The sequence below is a fragment of the Ictalurus punctatus genome, chromosome 2, assembly GCF_001660625.3.
Source record: "Ictalurus punctatus breed USDA103 chromosome 2, Coco_2.0, whole genome shotgun sequence".
NCBI lineage: Eukaryota > Metazoa > Chordata > Actinopteri > Siluriformes > Ictaluridae > Ictalurus > Ictalurus punctatus.
In genome coordinates, this window is record NC_030417.2 from 29472177 (window position 1) to 29486543 (window position 14367).

The following is a 14367-nucleotide window of genomic DNA, read 5'->3' on the forward strand; positions in this document are numbered from 1 at the left end:
CCTGACCAGGAATCAAACCCAGGCCGTGGCAATGAGAGCGCTGCATGCTAGCCACTAGTCAACCGTTCAGACTGTTGGATGCCGTTTGCATCCATTTTCAGTTCCTGCTGAGTTTCTGATGAGTTCATTTTTCCAGAAAGCACTCTAGACTGGAAACAACAAAGCCTCAAATCATTCTGAATTATTACAAATTATTTATAAGGTATCAATATTTTATAGTCAGGAAGATAGTTATAGTTAGTATTTATATAGTTAGTAGTAGGTTAGTAAGTTATGGTGTACTGGATAACAAAAAAAAATTGGTAATTACAAGATAAAATCACAAAGTGTCAGTTTAATGTACAAATACCTACTAATATCAAAATGTTCAACATAAATTAATCAGGTAATTTAATGTAAACTAAAGCTAATAGCCTGATGCTAAGTGTAAGTTAAAATCTTGAAGTTAGGTTAGTTACATCCTGATAAACAGCCTGTCTGATGAACTGAGTCAGCAGCGCTCAGTTGCAAATCCTATTGCAGGACAAAAATCTTACCAAATTTCATTTGAAACCGAATTATTAGGAACTCTAAGAAGTGAGCTTGAGTTTAAACCGGTCATAAATAAAGACACGCATATTCTCCAAACTGTGAAAACTAATTCGTTGTTGTCTTGCTTTAAAAAAAATGTCTGTGATTCTTGCATCCTGAACATAGTTCTTTAGTTTTTGTTCATGGATTTATATGGCTGCCAATCGAGGATACAAAGTTACAAAGAAGCTTTAAAATAAATGGACGTAAGCTATTTTTTTTAGCGTGTGCACAAATAAATGTCACGCCATAAACCGTTTAACCATTACACTTCTTTATGTGATGCGTAGGAAGTGAAATATGATAATACAGTATACTGTACGGGGTTCGGTGTAAAAAGAAGCTAGCTATGCTTGATGCTGTTGGCGTTTTTTTGGGTTTTTTTGAGAGAGGAATGTCAATGTGGCCCAGTGGCACTTAGAGAAGTCTTTGTGATTGAGCGTTAAGCAGAAGCCGTGGGACGAACACAAAGCGTCTCTTTTAGAGGAGGACCTTAATGAGGGTTCATCAGAGCTTTTAAGATTTGAATGTTTTGGAGTATTTTTGTGTTTGTTCTTTGGGCTTCTTCAGGTTTTCTCAACCTTTAAGTGAACGTAAAGGCAATACCACAATGGTGGGTATTTCCACCGCTGGTTATGGTGTGATGAGGCCCTCGGTGCTGTAGTCAGTGTAGCAGAAGGGGTCACTTTGGAGTGTCCAGCATGCCCGTTCAATCCCTTCCTCCTCCTCCTCCTTCCTCTTTAGCAGTCTTCTGGTGGCCTGTGGCACACTGCACTCTCTGTTCTCATCTCATGTGCCTTCCTCTCTCTCTCTCTCTCTCTCTCTGACATTCCCTCTGTGCTCTCACTCTTTCAGCTCTCTTCCACAAACAGCCTCTTGCATACAGCCTCCTCTTCCAGACACGCTCACTATAATCTTCTCTCTCTAAATATATCTCGCTTCTCTGACATATTGCCCCGTTTCTCTCTCTGCTTCCCGCCTCCACTCTGTCTCCCGCTCTCTCAAACGCTCTTTTCCCTAATTTTCCCTTATTTCTTCCTATTTGTTGTTACTCTTGTATCTTTTACAGTCGTTGTATTTATCTCATACTACAGTATGTAGTGAAAATGCACATACATGGTCTGGGGGGAAAGAGAGAAAGAAGCGGCGTATAGAGGAAGGACGTATTATTCACAGTACCCAGAAAAGACATAAAGGATGTAGGACTTGTACCTTTTTTCCTCCATGCTCACTTTGTCTTCACCTCGCTTTAATTTTTTTGTTTCACGTAGACATTAAATCAGCAGATTGGACGCTAGACAGCTAGTGACTGCTATCGACTTAGGGGTGTTACCTCCTGGCTTGCTGGAAACAGCGTTCATTCTGTTCCCGCATTATTAATTCATGCTGTTGATAATTATGCTCGTGTTTCTTTATGGGTAATGAATGGGTAATATGTGCCCAAAGCAGTGGTTTTGTACTTTCTCTGGTAATGAGTTATCTGCAGCTTCATGTTCGAGTGCGAAAACAGGTATATTGTGCCGCTAGAAGGACGGAGCTCAAAATGCGCGTGAACCAGAGCACATATAGATGTGCTGATTATGTAGTGTAAGTTATTATACATGCTTTATCTCTCTTGCGCTTTATGTTCTACATTTCGCAGCTCAGTACTGTCTCCACTATGTACTGTTACTATAGTGTGAGGCAAAAATTGAGTTAAAGGATGCTGATCCACAATGGGAATATGGATGAGAGACGCTGTGTAGTAATAAAGCATAATCTGTCGTGTAGTTGATGTGAAAGGTAATAAAAAATGACAAGCTGGTGAGATGCAGCTCCGACACAAAGCCGAGTTGATTACGTTAAGAATAAAACCTGATGGGGCATGCTGTTAGGAAAATCATCAGAAGTGATGTATGAACAGCCCAATGCAAAGTGTCCAATAATAGCACGTTCCGAAGTGTTTTTTCGTGCTTATACCACAGCAATTTGCCAACAATTTCTCATCCAAAATTTGGGACAAGACGGATCATGTGCCATTTTCAGCCAAGCCCTCTTCGTTTCACGTGGGTGCACAACATGAGTGCAGCTAAAAGCTCTCATTTACCAACAAACATCACTCTGAAAGACATTTGCATCGCAATTTTTTTAAAAAGCTGCAGCAAAATCAAGCATTTTTTGCCACAACAATCACAAAAAAAAATCTCCAAATCCTGTACAGACTGTTCAATGTTATAGAACATCTGTGAAACAAAGACTTCTCTCTGATTGTTTCAAAGCACTGGAGACTCATAGCAAAACGCCAAATAAACATCTCCTCGCAGAAAACCTATCAACAATTGTAGATGAGTTTATTTGGTTGGGGTTGGGGGTTCGAATCCCGTCTCCACTCTGTCTGCGTGGAGTTTGCATGTTCTCCCCGTGCTTCAGGGGTTCCCTCCAGGTACTCCGGTTTCCTCTCCCTGTCCAAAGACTTGCGTTGTAAGCTGATTGGAATTTCCAAATGGTCCGTAGTGTTTGTGATTGTGCCGGCGATGGGTTAGCACCCCATCTGTGGTGTTCCCCGCCTCGTGACCCAAGTTCCCTGGGATAAGCTCCAGGCTCCCCGCAACCCTGTGTAGGATAAGCGATACGGAAAATGGATTTATAGATGGATAGAACTTACACATCAATATAAACCTTGCAGCTGGAAGTATTGTCAAAAGAACCGTAATCAGCATCTTCTAAACAGTCCGAAATAAATAAATATGCGTTCTGAGGTTTTTAATGCCACAACAACTTTGTTAAAGGAAAGCATGCTGTAATTTACATTCATTTATAGTTACATGTAATGTTTTGGTACCTCTGCGAAACTAGTCATTTATTTTATAGCAACTATAAACAGTTGATCCGTCACCAGCATTCACTGCCTCGCGTTTTCATTTTTTTTCTTGAAGCGTTCACCTGGAACAGCTTTGTATTTACATGTTACAAAGTGCTGACGCTACAGTCTCCTATAGAAATTATAGAAACGGTAATGTGTTACAACATGTGCATACATATACAGCAGTCAGCACTACATGTCTATAGCCATGCTGTGTTAGAAAACTCATAAATGCCTTCTGAATTCAGCAGTACCATGGGATGTGATTATATTAAGGTTTAAAACTAATTAGAACTAACTATGTAACATACAACTATGTACTAAGTAATAAAAGTTGTCTATTGATTGTTACATATCAATAGTAAAGGTAGCATTAACAGAAGATGGACTGTTATATATCCAGTAAGTCTTGCTTCAAATAATACTGTGTGTGTGTGTGTGTGTGTGTGTGTTTTGACGGCGTTCATTGAGAAAACTCAGAATATGGTCATTTTTATGGTCAGTTACCTCTGTCCCTATGCCCTGATCTTCTGGCCTTCCCTTACCAGGAAGTAAACAGTTATCTCTAGGATACATGAGGATCCACATAGATACGCAGATATAATACATTTTTCAAAATGTAGTCTTTTTTTGAGATATCCGATCCACATTTCCGAACTAGACATGCTAAGGTAACCCTTTGTTGATCTTGTGTGTAAATCACCTTACACAGTTTTACAGTTAGGGCATTTGGCACACGCCCTTATCCAGAAGAACTTACTTTTATCTCATTTTTATACAACTGGGCAGTTGAGGGTTAAGGGCCTTACTCAAGGGCCTAGAAGTGGCAGCTTTGTGGGATTTGAACTCATGTCTAACTCATGTGTTATCATGTTTGCATGTTTTTACACATGCAGACATTTACTACTGTACATAAGGGCCTCATTTTCTTAAATATTAGACCTTATAGGTGCACACTGTAGGTTTACTGAAGTTCATCTGTTGCTATTCATAATTTGTCAAACTGTCTAAAAATGATTGGAAAGTTAACCGATGAAGATTGTGCATGGAAAAAGATGAGTAATATGTTCTATAGATGTTGTACCAAAAAATTAGGTGTGCTTAATTGAGCAAGCAGTGAACATTTAAAAACCCAGCAATACTGCTGTACCTGGTACAGTCTTGTCGGAGATCAGGAGTAGCACATGGCCACACTTCCTGTGTGAGATTAATCCAGGAGCCTGACTCTCGGGGATTAATGTCACATCCATCCAGATTAAAGCATTACCCCTCGGTGCCTCCAATCCATCAACACTAATATGGGATTGACTAATATGAATATCATCTTGTTGATGCTTCGGTTGTCCATTGACTTGATTAGTTTTGCACAGGTAAAGAGATTGAGGTGAATAGGCAGATGACTCTTTCTGTACTCAGTCTGGCAGAAACAAAGATTTTAGGTGCTTTGAGTGACACAATCTGACCGTGTTATCAGAACAACGTCCAGCCTGATGATTACAGAAACTACTGATTTTTTATGTTGGGTGAATATATGCACTTCAGTGGCCTTCATCTGTAGATGGCCTGGTAGTCTGTACTAATCTATGCTTCTGTATGCAATCTCATGATATTATATTGGTATTGCAATACATTTCATTTATGCTCGTTTGTTGTTAAATCATTTATTTTTTGATGTTTAAATTATACCATGGAAACCATCGTTGTTGGTATTTTCAAATGTAGTTTTATCTCTTTAGCAAACTGCAACACATATAAATATCGTGAGTAAGCCTGTCACGGTTTTGTCATAATTTTGCCTTAGTGCATTTATTTGAGGTAATCAGGATTATTTGAGGTGAACACGATTAATCGTTTGATTTTACAATCACAAGTTTACATACATGCTAAATCATGTCATGAATGATTAGCAGATTTGCGGTGCGTCTCAGTCAGCTCCCTAGTTCAGTAGTCAGGGCACTGATCAGGGAGTCGGCCATTTTAAGGGCTGTCTCAATTGCAAACTCGTTTTTTGGAACTGCCTAAAAATCCCATAATGCACCAAAAACTAGGGAACATCACCGTTCACGCTGTTCTCTTACTGGAAATGATATCATGCTTTCTGAAGCCTTTCAGCTCAAAAAAAAAAAAAAATGGCGGACGAACGCCAACTTCTTCTACAAATATAAGTAGCTTGTTATCGTTGTTGTAGTTCTCAAACGATTGCTTACGTTAGCGATTTTTAACCTTATTTGCCATTCTGTATACAGTTTGTGCGACTTTTAAATGTTAACTAGCTAGTGTACGATCCTGCTTGAAGCACCATGACAGAAATGTGTGTGATTAAGCTAACACATTTATATGACATATAAAACGGAAATATTTTTAATCTTTTCATTTCTGGTGAGGTTTTTACAACGCGAGTATGTAGTCATGCTGCCGGAAATTGAGTTATCAGTGTCCCATTGTGTGGTGAGCCAGAGTCCTTACCCAGGTAAATATACTTATACATTCAATTGAGATAAACAGGTATGTGTGTTTATATATTACTGCACTATTATTGTGCTTATAAGAGATTCCACAGTCCAATATCCTGTGTCGATATCGGGCCGATACTAGTTAAAAATGCTGGCTCAGATATGAACAATCAATCTGATCAGGTTGTGATGAATCTAGCCTGAAATATTACAGACGTGCCTGTAATGAAATGTAGCATATGAAAGGAATATAACACAACAGGATTTGCTGTTGGAGGAAAGTAAGCAGCGATGGGGTGGAGTGATGTGGTCTGGCACAAAGCAGGCGGCCGTTGCTACTCCAAGGTTGATTATTTTCCTATAACGGCACGTCCTGAACTGCTTTATTCCTCCGAGAAATTTGCCAGTGATTACAATTGATTCATTATTAAAGAACACGTTTTTTCCCCTCTCTCTTGAGCTTGTCACATAACATATTCCCTCCGTCCTGAAGACTCTCCCCATGGTGGAAACTTAAACGAACAGTTTTACCTCAAAGCACAGATACTGACTGAAGTCTTCTTTCATAAATGTTAAATAGAGAAAGCTTCACCAGAGCCATTTCCTGTGATTTGCCTTGCATCCAGAGTCATGCTGTTAGAGAATATTATTTAACACTGACTGACCAATCAGGTTCAACAATTCCACAGCCCTGTGGTATGAAGCAACACAAAGTAGGTCATCCGAAGATAATAATAGTAGCCACCTAAGTTATCATAACAGCGGCTATTTAGCAAAGCATGTGTGGGGTTCTTGTGTCAGCTGTATTACAATTTCACGGTAAATGGCTATGTATTTCTTCCTGTGGTGTTAGATGGCCATCTTAAATGAAGCGCTTCAATTAAAAGCAGTCATTTTACAACCTTGTAGTTAAAGAAATATAAAGGATCAGAATCAGAAAAGGGAAAGCGCTGTTGTGCGGTTTGAAGCGTTTGAATTATAAACATAATAGACATAACTGAAAAGACTTCATACCAGTCAATGGTTACTCTCTCATCCCAGAATCAGACTGATTTAATGAACATATTCATCAGGAAAATGTCCTGTGAATAGTCCCCCTGGACTTCTGTAGTTCAGAAATAAATAAAGTCTGCTGAAAGCCATCTGGCTAGCTAGAACATCCAGAAAAAAGACAAATGCTCGATTAGACTATCACTTTATTAGATTCTACAGGAAGCTCGTAATCAGTCACTTCTCTCTTTGGCCACGGATCCTGCGCCATTCATCTCAAACCTGGAGAGGACAAACAGTTTAATTGCACTGAGCAGTAAAACACTGCTCTGTCTCACTCCATCTCTCTTTTTCACACCTTCCTCCATCAGTGGTGTAGTGAATCAGAAGAGGTGAGCTGTGGTACTCTCTGTACCTCCCTCTGGTGATTTGACTTCATCACGGCTCTGTCAGCCTCTGTCAGGGATCTTCCATGCTTTAATGATTGATTCTCAAAGCAGGAAAAACCCTCTGTCGGCATGCATTTCACACATCGTTCCGATTATTTATTCATTACTAGCATGCAGGGTTAGTATTTATGATATTACTTCCTTATATGCTATAAGACACAGCTGTCGATGTATTAAGCTCACCTTTACATTGCTGGACAAAAGTCTGAATAATTTTTTCTTGCTTGAGAGCTAATTGGTCAGAAAGTTGGATTTAATCATAAAACTTGCCTCGGGTGTTATCATTGTTTGTAGGACTATCAGACCGATAAAATGCCTTGCAAAGTACATTGGCTGTCCTTATGCTCTGCTCATATCATGTTCGTGTAACGTGGAACTCGTATAGATATTTATACACCTTGTTTTCCTGCTCAGCATAAGAGGATGTTAGTGTTTCAGTTTCAACCGCTTTACTGGTAAAAAATAATAATAATTTGAAAAAGAATTTGAGACCTGTCCGCCAATAAGACACAAGTATTTTCCTGTAAACCCTGTCTGATTGGTCTCGCCTCCATTCACTTAAGATAAAATTACAACACCGCATCTCCACGTGGAGAATTATTCAGGGCTAAAGAAAAAATCTTTGGGGCTACAGCCCCAAATGCCCAGGCCAGCTTGCGCCCCTGGTTCTGGGTGGGAAGCATTCCACTACTCTCTCTTGTCTATCAGAGTTATTCTATTGAATCGTGGGTGCATGTGAGCTCAAGTATGCAGAAGAGGGCAGTTAGCGCGTTCCTCAGAGTGTGTTCAACTACTTGTAGTGTCTCAGAGGAAGTATGTACTAACCTATACCATCCCTGGCTGGTATCCGTCATTTAACAGGGTAGAGAGAGCTGGCTGGTGGGTGGGAAATCGCAGTGACCAACTTGGGATAAAATGGATTAATCGGGGACCTGAGGACTGATTCAGCAATCTGCCGTTATAAGCAGATCAGTATCATCCTCTAAAGCAGAGGTTCTCAACCTTTTGTAACTAAAGCCCACCCAAGACTCCCCTATCATGTGGCATGCCCCCCCCCCCATATTGTAGGAGACCAGGTATAATGATTATCTACTCTATATAAAATCTATCTATCTATATATAACCTAATCTATTATCTGTTTTAGATAGATAGATAGATCGATAGATAGATAGATAGATAGATTTTTGCTTTTGTGTTTTTGTACTTTTTAAAAAAATTACTTTTCATCACTTTTATGATTTTTTTATACTATAATTAAATCTTTAAATTCTATCTATAGTGTTTGTGAACACTATAATTACTTTGAACAAGAGAACTAGGCTGTAATAACATCGACTATTTTACACGTAAAACATGTTACATTACATTCGTCTGGATTCTAAAAACATTCGCATAAGAATGATATAAATTGTGAGGAAGGGCGCGTCTTGTTATCCATGACATTGTTAAATCTCCGGCTCTCAGACCCCCACTGAACAGAGCAGACGCAGAGAGAGGTGAGAGTGCAGCGGGAAAGCAACACCTCGCGCTTGCAGGACAGTACTGCTGACATTTGGAAAGTCGCTAAGGTTTGTCCCAGAAGTCAGTAGATTTATTGCTAAGCGCTTTTTTTTTTTTTAGCAGAAAAGTCGCTAAAGGGGTCTGAAAAGTGGCTAAGTTGGCAACGCTGGTATGCACTGACAGCTACATAAAAGGCAGGCTAAAAGAAAATACACAGAGAGAGGGAACACAGGGTTTTTCATTTATGCACATTCTATTTGAAAATCAATGAAGTATCCGAATGATGCCCTGTCTGTGTTTTTTCCTTGAAAACAATTCGCGCCCCCCTCCAATCTCTCTACCCACCCTGTGTTGAGAACCACTGCTCTACAGAAAGTTTTTTTTCTTAGATGCTGTTAGATTTATATACTGTAGCTGCTGAATATAGGCTTAAACTGTTAATATCCAAAAATAGTTACATTAATTTTTATGTTTGTGTAATCCAGAATTATTTGTGTGACCCTGTGGTCTTTATATTTCTCGTTTTGTGATTATTTATGATCATGTTGTGATTATTCCTTCTCTGAAGTTTTCTATATGTTCAGGTTATAAAACAGGCCATTTCCCTGTAAGACGATGTTCTACAGCAGCCATAAAAAAAAAGTCAATAGACAAGAATGGTAAATATAATGAGCATCTTTAGAGCGTTAATGATGAAGCCTCACTTAGAGTAGAATATTTCTGTTTGATGTTTGACTCGAGAACTTTTTCTGTGCTCTGTGTGGTAGAAGTAAGAGTTGAGATGCACCCTGGCCATGTGAGTATCTCTATATGTTCGACTGACATGGTGGTTTCGAAACATTTCCCCTGCTGATCACAATCCACAGCTTCCTGTTGTTGTAGCTGGCTTCCTGTTTCTTCTTTGGTCTCTGCCTATATGTTTGTGAGACAGAGCAAGGCCACTTTCTGTTGCAGTGAAGATTCTTGGCATGTCTGGTTTAGATAATGAAAGGTGTTTAAAATGTCTTTAACTATAAAAACTATAAGAACTGGCCTCATTCTAGTATTGACAGCTGTACAGATGTCTGTTCCAGTGTAGAGGTTGTGGTGTATTTAAATCGAAGCCCTATTGGCCGTGGTGTCAGTAGTGATGTTGTATTCTTAAAAACTGACTTTCACATGTATTGGCAGAGGTTATTCAGCAGAAATCATTAGTCTGGGTGGACAGGGCAAGCAGATGCCGGGTCTGGGCTATCTGTTTGTTTCATTTGCTGTTGCCTGGAGGACAAATTTCTCAGTATACTGCTCAGTCCAGTGTAATTTTTTTTCCGTCTCACGTCCATCTACCAGAGAATAAGACTCATCGCTGTCCATCATTGCTAAACAGTTTTGCATTTGATGTATTTCTGAACCCACTTCAGTTAATTGTTGGTGGTATTGTGCATCTTGACGTGTATTGTTGCAACCCCTATATACATCCATAAACTCCCTGATGGAAAAAAAACCAAAAAAACAATAGAAACCCTCAAAGAATTTGTATTGGTTTTAATGGAAAATGTAATGGTCCCTGCATGTCTCTCCTGATAATTTGTTGCCTTTTCTTGGTGGCTCATTATGTCTTGTGGATACTATTAATCTCCAGTAATGGTATTTAATGTTTTTAATGGTTAGCTGACGGTTTGTAAAGGTATTTGCAGTGGAAACCATTAGAATTTCTGTGATGGTTTCTATTGTTTCTTTTTTCAGCAGGGCTTCCACTGAGAATCCATTCTGGGTAGGGCCAATTTTAATTAGACTTATATTGACCACAGTCTTTATTAATGCACTTAACTAGCTGACTAGCTTCTCATAGATGTTGGTTAAATTACATTACATTTTTTTTTTAAGATAATGTTTAAATGGTTTGTGTCCTTTGGATGGCTGATTCCAATTACATAGATTTTTGGTTTAATTTGATAATACAACATAAATCGCATTTGGAGAGCCTGAGCCTGCCAGCTCAGTGAGTAAGCAAGTGCCACAATTTTTATATTTAATGCTACTGATAGCATTAAATGAATAAATAAATAGTGTTAATGGTTATATTTTAAAAGGCTTGGCTGCTGTTATATAAATTGCGACAGCCATTAAAATCCCTGAAGTCTCCCTGTGAAAAGTATGAGCTGGGTTGCTAGCAGTTAACAAGCCAGCTAACTGGGCTAATGTTATTGATGAAGGACTCTTGGGTCTTCTGATGCATTTTAATGTGTAAGTCTATGGTTATACAAGTCACTGAGAATAAGACTCTTATTGTAATTTCTCCTGAAGGTCTAGCAGTCAGAAAGTGTGAGGTACTTTACTACCAGGTAACTAGCCAACTAGCTAAGTTAGTTGATGTTAGTGATATAAAGCTATTCAGCAGTGCAGGGAGATTTTCAAGTGGCTTATTATCGTATAATCATTCCTTGTGTCTTTTGAGGTTTCCTTTACTTACTCATAGATTTATGAGTCTGTGTAATGCTATAGACTGTGTTCGCTCGAAAACGATAGAAGCCTTAACCCTTCCCTTTAGCTTTATATGCATGCACATTTCAGAAAGATGATGGATATCCTCTGTTAGTATTACACCATAAAGTGAAGGATTTTACGGTCTATAGATTATATATGAACAAACATACCTATAAAGTCCTGCCAACGAACATTTGGCACTTTTGAAGTCATGTCCATGCTCGTAAGCAGCTCACATACGATTAAGGAAAGCTGTGAAGTATCAAGTAACTAATACAATGTTAAGCATATTTTCTAAGCGGTTAAATAGTAACCGGGGTCTCCACAACTCCAAAAGGAACATAACGGTTAAATATCTGCATTTTCAATATGATTAAAAGTAGGGCTGGGTGATATATTGATATAATTTTGATATTGTGATAAGTGATTATGTGATACACTTTTTAAAAAATAAAAAAAAACAACTTTTTAATATTTGCAAATTAAACGATACTGAATGGATGCTGTTGGTTTGACGTCATCTTTTAAAACTTAATCTTCTTCGTCTTTGTAGGCGTTAAAGAAAAGTATCGTCGAACTCAGTCGAACAGTTTTTGATCAGCTTGCTAGCTAAATTATATATTGTGATGCTCATCGTGTGTCGTAGAAATGTCCTCAAGAAATGCTTATCATCCTCAATGCTTATCATATATATATGTATGTATATATATGTGTGTGTGTATATATATATATATATATATATATATATATATATATATATATATAGTTCATAATGAACAGGTTCAGCCCTATTTTAATTCAAACCAAAGTGGGTGGCAATTCAAAACTGCAAAGCGACATTGGTGGCTCTTCAGAATATAAACAAGTAAGTGAGAAGGTACAAGCATTCATTTATCCATATGATAAGTCAGCTGAATCTGCACTCACCTCATGTGTATTTGAGTGGGACATTAATTGCACAGTTTCTAGGCAACCAAATGTCTGGACTAGGTAGGCTAGCTAATAAATGTATTTCTTTAAAAAAAAAAAAAAATGCTGATTCTTCTCCTGTCTTGTTGTGTGTGTCTCTGCTCTACGTCTAGGCTGTCGTGCAGTGCAGTCACATGCATGCATGAATTTCCTTTTGTTTCTAGAAATACAGGAGGCTTGCTGTTCTAGACTGGAGTCAATGGACAAAACCCGCAGTGCTAAGAATAGTTGTCGCAACCTCCCTCAATGCCTGGGGGCTCTCCTGTGAGCACTTCATGTTGTGTGTGTGTGTGTGTGTGTGTGTGTGTGTGTGTGTGTGTGTGTGTTGTCGCCTTTCTGCACATAAAGACAATCTCCATAGCAACCAGGCTCGGGGTGTCAAAATAGGGCCTGGAGTGCCTAGTTTTCTCTGGTCATGAGAGAGGCGTGAAAGCAGCTGCCTGTTCCAAAATTGGGAAGAGCTGCAAGTGAGGGAAAACACACACACACACACACACACACACATGCACACAGTTTTGTGCATTCCCTCATACTCAGTCAAGTGGTTTTCTTGACTAGACACAGATTACGTATAGGCTCACAGACTCACTAAACACATGTGCTGGCTATTAGAAAAAGCTGTTGAATTTTGCAGGTTTCTGTGCAAGTGTGTGTGGACTGGTTTTATATATTGGTTGGGGACCAAAGGTCCTCACAAGGATAGGAATATCTGGCATTTTTGTCCTTGTGGGGACCAGCCAAATCAAACAGCAGCTTTTATTTCTTCTTATTATTATTTTTTCAAATTATGAGTCCAAATGTTTCATTTTGGATTCTGTGGTTAATATAGGATTAGGTTTAGGTGTAGGCATATGATGCCAATGAAAACTCTGCATGAGGACAGTAAGACAAGTGTGTGTGCGCGTATACACTCACCAGCCACTTTAATAGGAACACCTACACTTTCAAGCAATTATCCAAACAACCAGTCATGTAGCAGCAGCACTCGGAATAAAATCATGCAGAGGCAGGTCAGGAGCTTGTGACCATGCCATGATTGTTGGTGCCAGATGGGCTGGTTTGAGTATTTCAGAAACCGCTGATCTCATGGGATTCTCACACACAACAGCGCTTACACAGACCGGTGCGGAAAACCATCTAGCGAACAGCAGTTCTGCAGGCCTTGTTGATGAGAGAGGTCAAGGGGACTCTGAATGACCAGACTGGTGGTTACTGTAACTCAAATAACTCTTTACAACTGAGGTGAGCAGAAAAGCATCTCAGAACACACGACACAGATGGCCGACAAGAGCGGCACCTCGAAATGGACATTAGAGCACGTCAGGTTCCGCTCTTTCAGACAAGAACAGGAAGCTGACGCCAAACAAGGCACAGATTCGCCAAACTTGAGTAGCTGAAGAGTGAAAAAAGACCAGGCAATGTTTTTCCAATCTTCAGCTGTGTAAGCGTTCCTGTTAAAGTTGCCAGTGTATATACTGTATATGCAGCATTTACAGCATTAGAGCACCGCCAAGCTGCCACTGTTGGGCCCTTGAGCAAGGCCCTTAACCCTCTCTGCTCCAGGGGGCGCTATATCATGGCTGACCCTGCGCTCTGATCCCAACTTCCTGACATGCTGGGGTGTGCGAAGAAAAAAATTTCACTCTGCTGTAATATATGTGTTACAAATAAAGGCTTCTTCTTCTACTGTGTGCGTGTGTGCGTGCGTGTGTGCGTGCGTGTGTGTGTGTGTGTATTGCGCTATTCTGTAATATTCATCCTCCATATGAGGTGTAGAAGCAGCAAGTAATTACATTCTGTGTTTGTGTGTGTGTGTGTGTGTGTGAGAAGATTGTACAGTATGTGGGTGTAATAGACTGATTTTGTATGTCAGTACTAGGCTCTACTATTCATAGGTGTACTTTGTATAGTGTGTGTGGGTTTCGGGGATTGTGAGTCTTGGTGTGAGAGCAGGTTGTGCATTTTTAGCGTGTGTGTATGTATATATATATATATATATATATATATATATATATATATATATATATATATATATATATGTATATATTCTGTATGTGGTTAGCTATGCATAGAGTGTTTGTATGAGAAGCTAATAGACTTTGGCTATTATTCTAACGCATCATCATC

At 39.2% G+C, this 14367-nt stretch overlaps 1 protein-coding gene across 1 annotated transcript in view; it reads left to right on the forward strand.

Annotated features, from left to right (window-relative positions):
- Nucleotides 1-14367, forward strand: part of ppp1r9ba (protein phosphatase 1, regulatory subunit 9Ba) — a 52170-nt gene that overhangs the window by 12659 nt on the left and 25144 nt on the right. The window lies entirely within an intron of this gene.